Source organism: Mastomys coucha, unplaced genomic scaffold (assembly GCF_008632895.1).
Source record: "Mastomys coucha isolate ucsf_1 unplaced genomic scaffold, UCSF_Mcou_1 pScaffold2, whole genome shotgun sequence".
Taxonomy (NCBI): Eukaryota; Metazoa; Chordata; class Mammalia; order Rodentia; family Muridae; genus Mastomys; species Mastomys coucha.
The window spans coordinates 3,638,901-3,652,995 of NW_022196902.1; positions in this window are offsets into that span (position 1 = coordinate 3,638,901).

Below are 14,095 nucleotides of genomic sequence, written 5' to 3' on the forward strand. Positions count from 1 at the left end.
TGCCTTCAGATCAAGATGTTGAACTTTTGGTTTCTCCACTACCATGTCTGCTGCCATGCTTCCTGCCATGATGATAATGGACTAAACCTCTGAAACTGTGGGCCAGCACCAATGAAATGTTTGCCTTTCTAAGAGTTGCTTTGGTCATGGTGTCTCTTCACAGCAATGAAACCCTAACTAAGACATTGCCTTTGTGTTGGGAAAGTGCTACTGAAAAAAAAAATCTACAAAACAAACCTGGAACTCAGCCATGTTGACTTTCTATAGTGACCAAAATGCCACAGTATGGTTCAAATGTATCATGCAAAAGGAAACAGAATCACATTCTACCTTAGGAAAATAGAAGACTGTGTGGCAGTGCATTTCAGTATAAGAGGAATAAGCATTTTAGAACTTTCTCAAAGTGCATCCCCAAATCTCTTAAATCACCTTTAACAAGCAAATGGAAATGAGAGAGTGCATTATCTTAAACACCTAGTGTGTTGAGGGCCAGCTAGGAACGGATGGAGGACAACATGCACTGTCATTAAGCCCTTGTCTCTATGTCCAAACCTGCTTAACTTTGCCTGTTCTCCATCATATATTTGTCTAGGCTCCAGCGTGTTCTAGCTGAAGATTTCAGTAAAAGCAAATAGATCTGAATGATATTCAGCAGCTTGGCTTAAACTACTGCCCATCTTTGATCACTCTGGTAAAAAAGTTAAGACTTCTCTTGATTCACCTGACTTATATACACACCCACAGCAACCAAACACAATAGGCTTGCATCTCGGTGCCAGCAAAGCCTAAACAAGCACAGACAGGTTAGGAGAGCCCAGAAGATGTTTCCAAACAATGCCCTCATTAAGCAAAGAAAGCATGGGTGCCAATTCTGCCAGCCTACACATATATAGGAAACTACTTCAGGGGTGGGGACATTACTGAGTGTGCTCAGTCATGTAATACATTTCTGAGCATGCTCAATTCAAGGTCATAGTTTTAAAAGAAAGGTGACAGTTTGGGTATATTGAGTTCAAGATGATGGGAGTACAGGGTAGAAAGGTTGAGGCAGAAGGCAGAGTACACAGAAATGCTTTCATCACAATTTTTTAGTGAGAAAAAGGAAAGGGCACTCTGCAGTATTTGGTATAAAATATTTCCCTCAAAAGTAACTGTCTCCCTTAGGGGCTATCTTGGTCACTATTGTCGTGAACAAACACCATGGCAAAAAGCAACATGGAGAGGACAGGCCTTATTTCACTATAATAGTTTATCATTGACAGCTGTGAAAGAAGGAATTTAAGCAGCTCAGGAACCTAGAGTCAGAAGCTGATACAGAGGCCATGGATCGATGCAGCTTACGGCCTTGCTCTCCATCACTTGCTCAGCCTGCTTTCTTATAGAACCCAGGACCACCAGCCCAGGGATGGATCCATCCACTCTAGGCTAGGCCCTCCCCCATTAATCACTAGTTCAGAAAATGTGTTATAGGCTTGCTGAAAGCCCTGTATTATGGAGGTATTTTCTCAGATGAGGCTCCCTCCTTTCAGATGACTCTAGTCTGTGTCAAGTTGATGTAAAACTGTGTCAAGTTAACATAAAGCAGAGGCTAACTTCATCATCCAGAACTTTGTTGACCTATGAAAAGGAAATGATGTGATCATCCAGAAGAAAAAAGTAATCAAGTAATCATGGGTTTTAATGAATTAATAAATAATCAATTAAAGATAATATCTTCTCAGGAAAATAAAACATTAAAGAAAGTCTTTTTCATTAATGCTTTTATTTACTTTGCATCCTGATCAAAGCTTCCCCTCCATGGTATCTTCCCAGTCCCCCCCCCTCTCCCCTTACTTTCCTCCATACCACTCCCTTTCTCCTCAGAGAAGGGGAGGCCTCCCATGGATATCAGCCTGCCTTGGCATATCAAGACACAGTAGAACTAGATGCATCTTCTATTAAGGCCAAATTAAGCAGCCCAGTTAAGGAAAGGGGTCCAAAGGCAGGCAACAGAGTCAGGGACTCCCTCCTGCTCCTGCTCTCCTCCTGCTCCTGCTCTCCTCCTGCTCCTGCTCTCCTCCTCCTGCTCCTGCTCTCCTCCTCCTGCTCCTGCTCTTCTCCTCCTGCTCCTGCTCTCCTCCTGCTCCTCCTGCTCCTCCTGCTCCTCCTCCTGCTCCTGCTCCTGCTCCTGCTCCTGCTCCTCCTGCCCCTGCTCCTGCTCCTGCTCCTGCCCCTGCTCTTGCTCCTGCTCCTGCTCCTGCTCCTGCTCCTGCTCCTGCTCCTGCTCCTGCTCCTGCTCCTGCTCCTGCTCCTGCTCCTGCTCCTGCCCCTGCCCCTGCCCCTGCTCCTGCTCCTGCTCCTGCTCCTGCTCCTGCTGGTAGGGATCTCACATGAAGACCAAGCTACACATCTGTTACATATGTGTAGGGGACCTTGGTCCAGCCCATACATGTGCTCTAGTTGGTGGTTCAGTCTCAGTGAGCCCATATGGGCCCAGGTTAGTTGATTCTGTAGGTTTTCTTGTGGTGTCCTTGACCTCTCTGGCTCCTTCAGTTCTTTCTCCCCCTTTTCTATAAGACTCTCCAAGTTCCACCTAATGTTTGGCTGTGGGTCTCTATTCGTTTCTATCAGCTATGCTGGGTGAAGCCTCTCAGATGACAGTTACACTAGGATCCTATATGCAAACATAACAAACTATCATTACCAGTGTCAGGAGTGGGCTGGCTCTCATGGAATGAATCTCAAGTTGGGCCAGTCACTGATTGGCCATTTCCTCAACTTCTGCTCCATTTTTATCCCTGAAAAGCTTGTAGGCAGGAAAAGTTGTAGGTTGAAAGTTTTGTGGTTATGTTCATGTCCCTATCTCTCCATTGGAAGCCTTGCCTGGTTACAGGAGGTGGCCATTTCAGGTTCCATATGCCTTATTATTAGGAGTCTTAGGATCACTCTTATAGATTCCTAGGAGTTTCCATTGACCTAAATTTCTACCTTTTCCCAGAGAGGACCATCACTGTCAATTCCAGTTCTCTTTCCCTCCCTCCTTCAATCTTCCCTTCAGTTGATCCTTCCTGTTTCTCTTTCCTTCCTCTCTCCTGTAACTTAACTTTTAAAAAACCTAACCCATTTTTAGTGATGGTTCTTAAATGTTTTAACCTCTCTTCTAGCCCATCACCCACCAGAGGTAGTAGAAAAGAAAGGATATGGGGGAAGTGGACCTGCTTAGAAATGGTTCTTTGGAGCAAATCCCATCTGCATTTGTCAGGAAATCAGCAGGTCATCAGTGGCAGCTGGATCTACTTGTAAACACATACCCACCCATAGCCCAGTTCAGTAGTGTTGGGGTAGCAGTCACAGTGGCATGACCTAGTAGGAACAGCTAAGCCTCAGCTGAATCAGCATGAGTCAGCAGGAGGGACCAGGGAGTTCTCAGCTGTACCTCTCTCAGCAAAATGAAGATCAGCAAAGTTACTTGAGACCAAGAAGAGTTTAGCTATACAAGAAGCCAAATAAGCTCCCATCATTGTCCATTGAGTCCATTGATGAATGGAGCTCAACTACACATAAGGCAGACTAATACATGGATATCCATAGCCAAGAACCCTCCACCATGTGTCCTTTGACATATTTGCTTTAGCAGAATCTCCTTTCACCCGTGTCTACTTCAGTGAAACGAAACATTCCTTCACAAGTCTGCCTTAGCCTTTCACCTGTGTTCACTTCATTAGAAAGTTCTCTCCCGTGTTTGCTCCAGCAAAAACATCATCCAACAAAACTGACTTTTCAAAGAACCCTTAAGCTTCTACTTCACTCTCCCATGTAGCTCCCTCCCTCCCTTCCCCACCTTCATGTCCATTTTTTTATTCCCCTTCTCAGTGAGCTTCACGGATCCTCCTTTGTTGTTACTTAGCTTCTTTGGATCTGGTTAATCATCCCGTACTTCATGGCTAATGTGCACTTATAAGTGAGTATATACCATATTTGTCTAAAGAAAGTCCTTTTTGGTCACCTAATATCTTTTTTTTTTTTTTTTAGATCTATCTATTATTATGTGTAAGTACACTGTAGCTGTTTTCAGATGCACCCGAAGAGAGCACAGATGGTTGTGAACCACGATGTGGTTGCTGGGATTTGGACTCAGGACCTTTGGAAGAACAGTCAGTGCTCTTAACCGCTGAGCCATCTCTCCAGCCCCACTAAATATCTTTTAAGAGGTTGTCAACTTGAGACATTGAGGGATTTGATGGACAGTAACAGGGAGTAGTTGGAAAGAAGCAAGAAAAAATGTAATTCTACTTCAGCTAAAAACACCAAAAAGTAAATTTAAATTTAAAAGACAAGATGATAAAATAAGGTGGAAAGTAATAAAGGAAAGCATTCATTCTTAACCTCTGGCACATTCTACATGCACACTCTCAGTTGTGAGCATGAACATGAAAGTAAGCAAGCAAACAAGCGTGCGTGTGCACACACACACACACACAGAGAAGGAGAGAGAGAGAGAACAATTTTTCAAGTATTCAGCTCTACAAACATGCATATACAAACACGAAATGGACTTAGTAGGTTTTATGTGCGTGTATATAGATAACAATAATTATGCAAAAGGAGTCATCAATAGGAATAGTTGGAAAGAATAGAAATGACATAAATACAGGAAAATTATGTAATAAATTCTCAAAAAAATTTAATACTAAAAAAATGTTCACACATTTGTGGAATGTTTTACGATGCTATTAGAAGGAAATTGAATATTTGCCCTGTTTCTACAGAAAAAAAAATTGTTTTAAAAATCCCAAAAGATTTTTCTTGCAACCATAGTATTAAAATACATTTTTAGTGGCTTTGCTCTAAACACAAAGGACTATGGATTAACATATTAGCTGACGGAACAAAAGCATCTGCCCAGCTTAGTTGACTGACACTGCTCACAGAGACAGTAATAATCAGGAAGAGAAAGACTAAGAACTAATTAAATTAAATAGCAGATTCCTATTTTTAATTAAAAAAATCACATCATATCATCCCAAACTGGAGTTTATTGCTGAAAATTCCCAGAATCTTTCAGAACTTTCTGCTTAACAGATAATTTTAACAAAGTATTGAAAAAAAACTTGTCCTTATACACAATACAGAGGATAAAAACTTTATCTCATTAGAATTATACAAACAGATGTTTGATCTGTTTTTCTTGTAATTGACTTTGAGAGTCTAAGCTAGGAAAAAGCAGAAATTGGAGGAGTGAACAGGGGCTATTGAGATGAGGAACAGCCAGTGTTTCATGTCAGGCCTTTAAAAAAAAAAAGAAAAGGAATTCATGGAAGCTGGCACAGTTACAGGTTATAAACAAAATGCCTTCCAAGCAGATTGTATAAAAGGCAGCTTGCAAGCTAAACAATCCTACCCCCACCCCCAGTGCTCATGAAGGAAAGCAAAGATTGGAAGAGGAACAGTCCTCATTCTTCCCCTTGTTCCCCCACTGATGACAAAGACCCCCAGTATCTCCCAGAACCCTTTCCTCTACTGGCCCCATTACTTTTGGAAGGATGATATACCATTGCTTTCGGAGGAAATTTAAGGAATTCTTTTTCTTTTGAAACATACCATACTGCCCGCTCTGACTTCATTTCTGCACTAGGCTATCTCCTTACAGAAAGTAATTTCCTGGGGCTGGATGTTGGACAGATGCTTGGAGAGAAGCCAACTCCTGTATGATAGATAGGTTTCCCCACCACCCCTCCCTGATATAGACATCATTTTGTTGAAGCATTACTTTCCTCTATCTGGATTTAATTAACCAAAGGCTGCCTCCTGGATCAGAAATGCAGACGGGCCTGTACATTCCACTCCTTCCTCCTTAGAGCATGCTGCATATGTAGGCATGGTATTATTACATTCTTGTCTTTGATTCTGAACAAAAGACAGATAGTTAGATGTAAAGGAGGATAGGACTCTCTTACTCATAAAACCACTTATGGGAAACTAGGCCAATCATAGAGGAAGACATGCCTAATGACTAGGTATCTGTATATAGGGTCAATGTGTTAATTATTGTGTGTCTCTTTTCACTTGTTGTACTGGTGTGGATGATAAAATATCTGCTCATTCTACAAATAACCTGTATTTCTGCATGTACTGTTACATATACACAAAAGAAGAGATCAGCTGAGTGACAACTCATCAAATGCCTGAAAACTATTAAATAATTGATTAATTTATGATCCATTGTCTTTTTAGCAATAGTTTCTATAACCAGAGGATCTAGAATAATATCAGCTTCTAGGAAGTAACTCAGGTTCTGTACACGTAAATAGTGATGAATGGGCATGGCTGGTGAAGAGGTAAAAGAAAATCAGAAACTCTCTTTGCAGACTCTACTGCCTGCTTCATCACATCCCCTTCTAGTGGGACGGGAAGTTAAGTGTTTGCATGGCTTCATGGTATCTAAGATGTGTAGCTGCTTGACATCACATCAATGATGCAGGACCAGTTTTCCATCTACTTCTGCTCTTCTTGGAGCAGACCAGTGACTACAGTGCAGGGTATAGGAAAAATTTCCTTGCACACAAGATGCTTTATTTTAGAAATAAATTAAAATTCTTGGATGCAATAGTTTGGGAATATATGTTTTACTTCTCTCAATGTGACAGTGTTGAATCTGAGCCCTGGGAAGGTGATTAGTCCAAAAGGTCTCTACCCTCACTCTTGCACTAAAAGAGGCTGAATTGAATAAAAGAGGCACTTTAATTTTTTTTTAATTTTAGCACTTATACAAAGTAATGACAGTGTTTGTCTCCTTTTCTCTCCCTTCCTCCATGTTGAGCACATAACAAGGGGTGGCATCTTGAAGAACTAAGCACCTCTACCTACACAACAAATCTGCAGCATCTTAATCATGGACACCTTTGCCTCTAGACCTGTGAGAAATGAATATCTATTGATTATAGTTTATCTAGTAAGTGATATTATAATCTAGCATAAAATTTCCTAAGATATTGGCTTCATAAAAGCTTTTCCATTTTTGATATTTAGTGTATTGTATACATCATTAGAGATCAATAAAATTGAAATTTCCCTGGCATATCATCTCCTAATGTTATTCAGATTCCAGTAACCATTGCATTAATCAGGACTCTAAGAGTGTCACTGCTCTAGCATCCGATGGGACTTGGGAGAATGGAATCAATAAATGAGGCAGACTAAAGCATCATGCAATAGCCAACTTTATTCAGAACATCGGACAAATTACAGTCTGAGGGTTAAGAAAGGTCACTTGAGTAAAGTTCTCATGAGTTCAAGCTGGATACAATCACAAGGAGGAGCTTCAAGTGGTGAAAACATGTTTTTCCATAGAGGCATATAAAGTAAACATTTAATTGAATAACATCAACAGGCAATAATGAATAACATGAAGTAAACACACTCCTATCCCCTACACCTGGAGAAAGCATGAAAACATATCCCAAGAACAATTCCTTGTTGTGAAGAAACTGAAGTCACATGACTCTTGTGTTGTTTTCTGAGTTTCCTCGAAAGCACTCATAATTCTCCTCACATGACTCCATTTACCATGTTCTGACACAAGGATACAACCAACTATATGTTTGATATATGTATTGGGAGAGACAGACACAGATTTTTAGTAAGGAACCTACATTATATGTTTGGAGATATGGGGGAGTCTAAAAACTGCAGAGTAGTCTGGCAGCTGTAGACTCAAAGAGAAGCACCATATTGCACTCTGAGTTTTAAGGGTATCTGCTGGCAGAATTCCCTCTGTGGAAGACTAGGGGCCTTCAGTGAACTGAATGAGACTTACCTCTCCTCTCTTCTGGAAAGTAATTTGCTTTACTCAAAGTTGATCTATTTCACTGTTACTCTCATTTAAAACAACACTTCCATAGAAACATCTAGAGTGACATTTTACCGAGTTGGTATGGCTTAGCATAAAACTAATCAATACAGTCAATGTTAATGTAGTAATCTAGGCTCAACCCAGAGAACACAGATTGACAATAGATCGTTGCAATAACATGAGGTTATCGATCCATGTATGTGAGGTTGCCCACTCTCATGGGGGGAGGGTGTCAACCCAGAACTCAGAAAACACACATCTTTTATACTTTACAGAGGGCAGATTTCTGCAACAAGGTTAGCTGGCTTACTCTGGTTGGTGGAACACAGGATCTCATTAGGCATTGGTTGGCTTGCTCAGGGGGCTGTTCTTGGCTTGGTCAGCCAACTTCCCTATCCAGCTCTGCACCTGGCCTTGAAAAATCCCTGGGAAGGGGCTGAGACTAGGTGGTAGGGGGGATTGTTGGCTGCAAGGTCAGGGTGACAGTTTTTGGTCTTTTTTGAAATTCACCACAGGAAGGGGTTGGGGGGGTTCTTTCAAGAATTGCTAATCTTGTTTTCGTAGACCTTTACGCCATTGCGCCATTGCGACCACCAGTCACCAGTTAGTTATTTTTGTTTTGTCCTTACTTAGCTTAGTCAGAATGGCCTGGTCATTCTGTCTCAACATTCTGACCACCAGAACTTTGTTTTTACAACATGTCCTTAGCTATCTCTGAAACACAACTTCTCAGTGTCTGAAGCTGCTGCTGACAGGAGCTGGAATATGGCTCTCTTATTTTATTTCTACATTCCCAGAACTTTGTTTCTATATTCTCAAAAACTTGGTTTCTGTATTCCCAGAACCGTGTTTCTACGGCTTTGTTTTTATCACTGTATTACTTCATTAATACTATAATGTTACTTTATTCTTGTTTCTACCTTTGAAGCTCAATTAGAATACTGAAAGACCAGGAAATACTTGAAGTTAGAAAAATACATTTGTAATGTAAATCAAAGCAAAACACCTTAGAAGTGTGATCTGAAGTCTTATGGGCTCTATCCTAAAATAGCAGGAAGTAATTAATTGCTGTAAATTAATTTCCTTCATCTCAGCCCTATGCTGTTGAGGACAGCACTTCATCCCCACTCCTTCCTTGCTAGTAAGACTTAAAAATGGTGAAGTGGAAACATATAATGTGGGTAAAGATTCCACAAACTAAATCAAACTTGGTGATTATGACTTAAAAAAATAGGTGGTTTATTTGTTCCAGAAAGTAGTCACTGCAATTTGAAATGTAACTTCTCTAAACTCTTACTTTCATAAACATGTAATACCTCTATAATCACCTTTTTATTTTTGTACAAAGTGCCCAATGACATTACTGTATACAACTCAGATGGTAGCTTGAGTATGTGGCAGATACCAGATAGCAACCATATGAGGAGAATCTCTAGACGCTGGCCTATCTTAACCCCCAATAGAAACTTTTGCTCTGGCATAGTCTGACAAGGTAACAGAATATTTTGTTTGGCAAATTAAAACCGCCTGCCCCAGAAAACCTTCCCAGATTTCTCTTCCAAAGGCATTTCGAGGTTTGTCAGGACATTTACAATGCAAAAAATAATTATATATATTATGTACCTTTTTAATTGCAATTCTTGGCACTAAGACTGAATATTCTTTATAAAAGAAATAACTCTGGTTTCTAGAACTGAGAACAAAATACTATTGTGATAAATAATTTCTACTTATACTACATTCCTGGGAGCAAAGAATTATGTCTATTCATTTTGTCTGGTAACCTTTACATCAGTAAAAGGTATGGTATAATTACTTATGATTTGTTTCATTTTGCTATCCTGAAATTTTTTTCTCTAAATAATAGTCAGTTATTTTTTTTATCCCTTCAATATAATGAAAACTATGTACTGTATTGTGAAATATTAAATGGGCACCACCCCACACTAACACCTGGCTACTCTCTGGCCCTGGTGGTCTCACTGCTGCCATGGCTAGCCCCATGCAAGCGACCGCCCATTTTGTGGTTCTCATAGTGGGTGTTTGCCACGCCAGCCCCATGCTTCCAAATGGACACAGTCCTTCTATAAAAATGCCATTACAAACTGATCTGAGATGACTAAGCCTCTGAATTAAAGACCAGTTAACTCATGGCTCTGAGTTGTTAGTGTGTTTTCAATATTTAATTAGAAATGGCTGAGAGTGGCTAACGGACAGTAGTCCAGATTACATAGCTTTCAAAAACGTCAGAAATCCACAATGTGACATTTAATGTTATTTATTCACTTGTTGTTGAGACATATCTGCTCCTAACAGCTCCCCATTTGTGGATTCAAAGAAGCAGCTGAGCATCTCTACCTCTAGGTGAGGTGGTACATTGTGGCTAGGTGGCCACTAGGCAGAAATTGCCTATTTCTCCTGCAGACCTGTATCGTTCTTGAGAGGACAGAAGTTACAGGTTAGAACAGCTTAGTTTGCCAAGACAGAATAAGCTAGTCCTAAATAATTACTGTTTTTCAAGGTCTCTGAGAATATCCTGGGCCAGAAGGCTAAAGACAGATGCTCCAACTTCCTGACATACTGGGGCTGCATAGGTAGGCAGCTGTCTCTATAGTTTGTCTCAGTTCTGGAAGCTGTGTTAGGATTCCTATATTTTCAGATAATATTGGTTGTTCTTGGATTTCTGACGGGGTTTAAAGATTAGTTATAGTCTCATAGCCAACACAGGCTATTCAACATTGAGAAAATATATTTGAGAAGATAGTTTTCAGATAATATACACATTAAACCAGGACATAACATGGAGTGTTCTATTTAATTGACAAAAATGATAGACTGGGTGTTAGGTGTATTTTGTACTTTATAAACTACAGTATGGTAATAGTTGTGCTCAATCTGGGATAAAGGAGCCTTTTAATTGGACAGAAAGGGGGAAGTGTTGTGTAGATCTCTGTACTATTTATATTTTGATGCTAATTCCACTTCCCTAAGAGGTGCTGCCTGGGACGTGGAATGAATCACATACTCAGGTGACTTCTTGTGAACCTTCCCCTAATAAATAAAGATTTCTAGGAATCAATCACTGGGTGAGTAGGTGGGACTTCTGGGTCAGAGAGGGTAAGAGGAGAGGCAGGAAAAGATGTCTTTCTTTTGAACAGGGAAAGCTTGGAGGACAGTATGTAGCTAAACAAGAAGTTTAGATGGCAGATTCCCCAGGATTTGCCACCGGAGGGGTTAAATTTAGTACAACTTACAAATTAGGATTCTAGTTGCTGCACCCAGTGACTGAGCTACCTGTCCATTCTGAACTAAGTTCGTATGGTGTTTTCCTTCATATGGCAACTCAACTGGGTTCCAGGGAGAAAGGTATGGAGGCAAAGCATGGATCTGTAAGATGAGCACCCAAAAGGCCATGGGAATTTGGAAGTGTGGGGCTGGTATGGTAGCGACCCGCCAGTGGGTACTTAGTGAGTTGAGTGGAGATTACAGAGCTCCAAGTCAGAGAGTCTCCACGAGACGAGAACATGCCGGTGCTGTGCCGGCTATAGCGTGGGTTGTTTTAATATTTCATGCTACCATGTACCACTTTGTAGACTATACTGCAGAGTCTAAGAGGAGGCAGACAGAACTTCTAATTCTGTGACTTCCTGTCCAAGATGGGAAAGAGGATAGTGCTGTTTTTCTACTTCCAAATTCACGTGGAAACTTAATCGGTTAATTTTTAAAGAGTTATGTAGGTGACGGCTGAGTCACAAGGCCTCCGCCCTCCCTCATTGGTGGGCATAGTTAGTTTCCCTTATAAATGAGCTTAATTGAGAAAATGTGTGTCTTGTACCTTTTCAATCGGTTCCATCATGTAAACACACAGCCTTCTAGACACTTGTAGCACTGTAACAAGATATTGCCTCAGCATCAGAGAGCAGTTCTTACCAGCCCTCACCATCAATCTTGCTGATGCCTTGATCTCAAGTTTTCCAGCCTCTAGACTATGAGTTCATCTCTTTTTACCAAACTACCCCTTCTATGATATTCTGCTATAGCATTGCATATTAACTCAGATTGATGGATAAACAAGAAATATAGATCCTGGGTAAATAAAGGAACAAAAACACAGTGAAAAGTCAAGTCTTCTTCAGAGAGAGGAAGGAGATGTACGTTCTTTAAATATGTACCATGTACCCAGCCACAGACATGCCTTCCTCTAGCTATTCATTTGTTCTGTGCATTAGATAACTTGAATAAAACTAAAGAAATATGCCATTGTGGTTCTTTGTTATTCATGGTATGAACTGTGGGATATGAAAGACATGCTTCCTCTCACAAGCCTAACCAGATGTGAAAACAGAGCAGCAGCAAAGACAAGGCCTATTGACCAACAGACCCAAAGCCACTCCTGCTACTCTGGTGAACTATATCCCTCTAAACTGTGAGACAAAATAAGCCCATCCTTTTTTAATTTTATTTTTCCTCACATATTTGCTTGCAGTTGACCTAAAATCACTGAAAGGTGTTTCCATAAAACTGTAGCAGATTGTCCCAAAACTACCAGACTAAGGAAGTGGCACCCTGTGCTTCTGGATCAAGCATTCTTTGACAGTTTATGAAATGGTGCCAGCATTTAATTGTAGGTTATTATTCACACCCTACTGCAAATTTAGAAATAATTTGGGAATGATTTCTTAGTTCTACATATACAACAACCACTAAAAGAATAAGCAGGCACTAAGTAGGTAATTAACATAGATGTTTAATTCAATTTCCACTAATGATCAAAAATTTAAATTGAGAGAAAGCAAGAAAGGAAGGAGAGGGAAGGAAATAGGAGTGAGGAAGAGAAACACAGGGGAACAAGGTAAGTTTACATTAGGTTGAAAAAATAAAAATATAGAAATACCTTTTTTATCCTTCCTCTTGAACAAATCCCAAAGAATATATCATAAAGGTATTTTTTTAAGGGTGATAAAATAATCAATGGCTATACAAAAGGCACAGATACAGCTCATGTGTATGTATATTTTGGGGGGAATATGGGTTCTGAACGAAAGCTAAAAGCAATTTTCTGATTTTGTAATTGTCTGTTATAACAGAGTAACAATGGTTCCCACTTATGATTTGTTGGGTTCTCCTTATTTAAGCCCACAAGTATTTGTATTTATTATTATTTTTCAGATCTTAGAATATTTATACATATGCAGTAAGATATCCTGAAAATGAACCCTGAATTTAAACATGATGAGTTTCACCTATACCTTGTATAAAAGGCCTGAGGTATTTGTTTGAGTTTGGTTTTTGAGAGACCACCTTGCTATGTAGCCCTGATTGGGGTTGAAATTGCTACATAAACCAAGTTCCTTTAATTTCTTACTATTTTTCCTGCCTTTGCATCCCAAGTGCTGGGATTATAGTGTGTGCTATCAAGCACAGCCTGAGGATAACTTTATGCAATAAATTTAGCCTGCCTGTGTTTTGACTCTGCTTAATCATATGAAGGTGTGAAATTTTCCACTTGTGGAGTCATGTCACACTGGAAAGTTTCAAGTTTGGAGCATTTTGGTGTTGGAAGTTAGAGATCCTGAGAGCACTGCCTCAGGGATTTACACATTTCTACAGCAACACTGTGGACACTACTGTTTTTACAAGCCACTCATGGTAGAACTGGGAGAGGTGGAGGATGGTCTAGTTACAAACCAAGAAGCTGCTGGGCCTGAAGTTAGGCTTTTTTTTTTTCACTCCACACACTCAGATAGGGTTTTTTTTTTGTTTATTTGATACAGACATTGTGGTGATTTTCATGAGATGTCCTCATATGTCTCATAAATTTGAATACCTATCCCACCAATGCCACCTCTTGGGCCCTAGCATTTATATACCCTCTGAAAAGTCCCCAGAATTCCACATATCACACAACTGCAGGAACTATCTGCAGTTGGCAAAATCGCACCCTCCACCTGAGCACAGGGCAAACACAGTCAGCTGTTGTGGATAATCTGAAGCAGTCCTATATCCACACCTGGGATTAAAATGAAAATATATACTTATAATACAAAATTATAATCAAAATTCCAAAATTGTCATTACACATAACAACAGAGTAAAGGCATGGAACCAGGAGCAGAAGGTGAAAGTTCACTTTCTGAACCACAAGCAAAAGGCTGAGAGAACTAGGAATAGTGTGTGGCTTTGTGTGCTCTCAGGGTCTCTAACTTCCAACACCAAAATGCTCCAAACTTGAAACTTTCCAGTGTGATATGATTCCATAAGTAG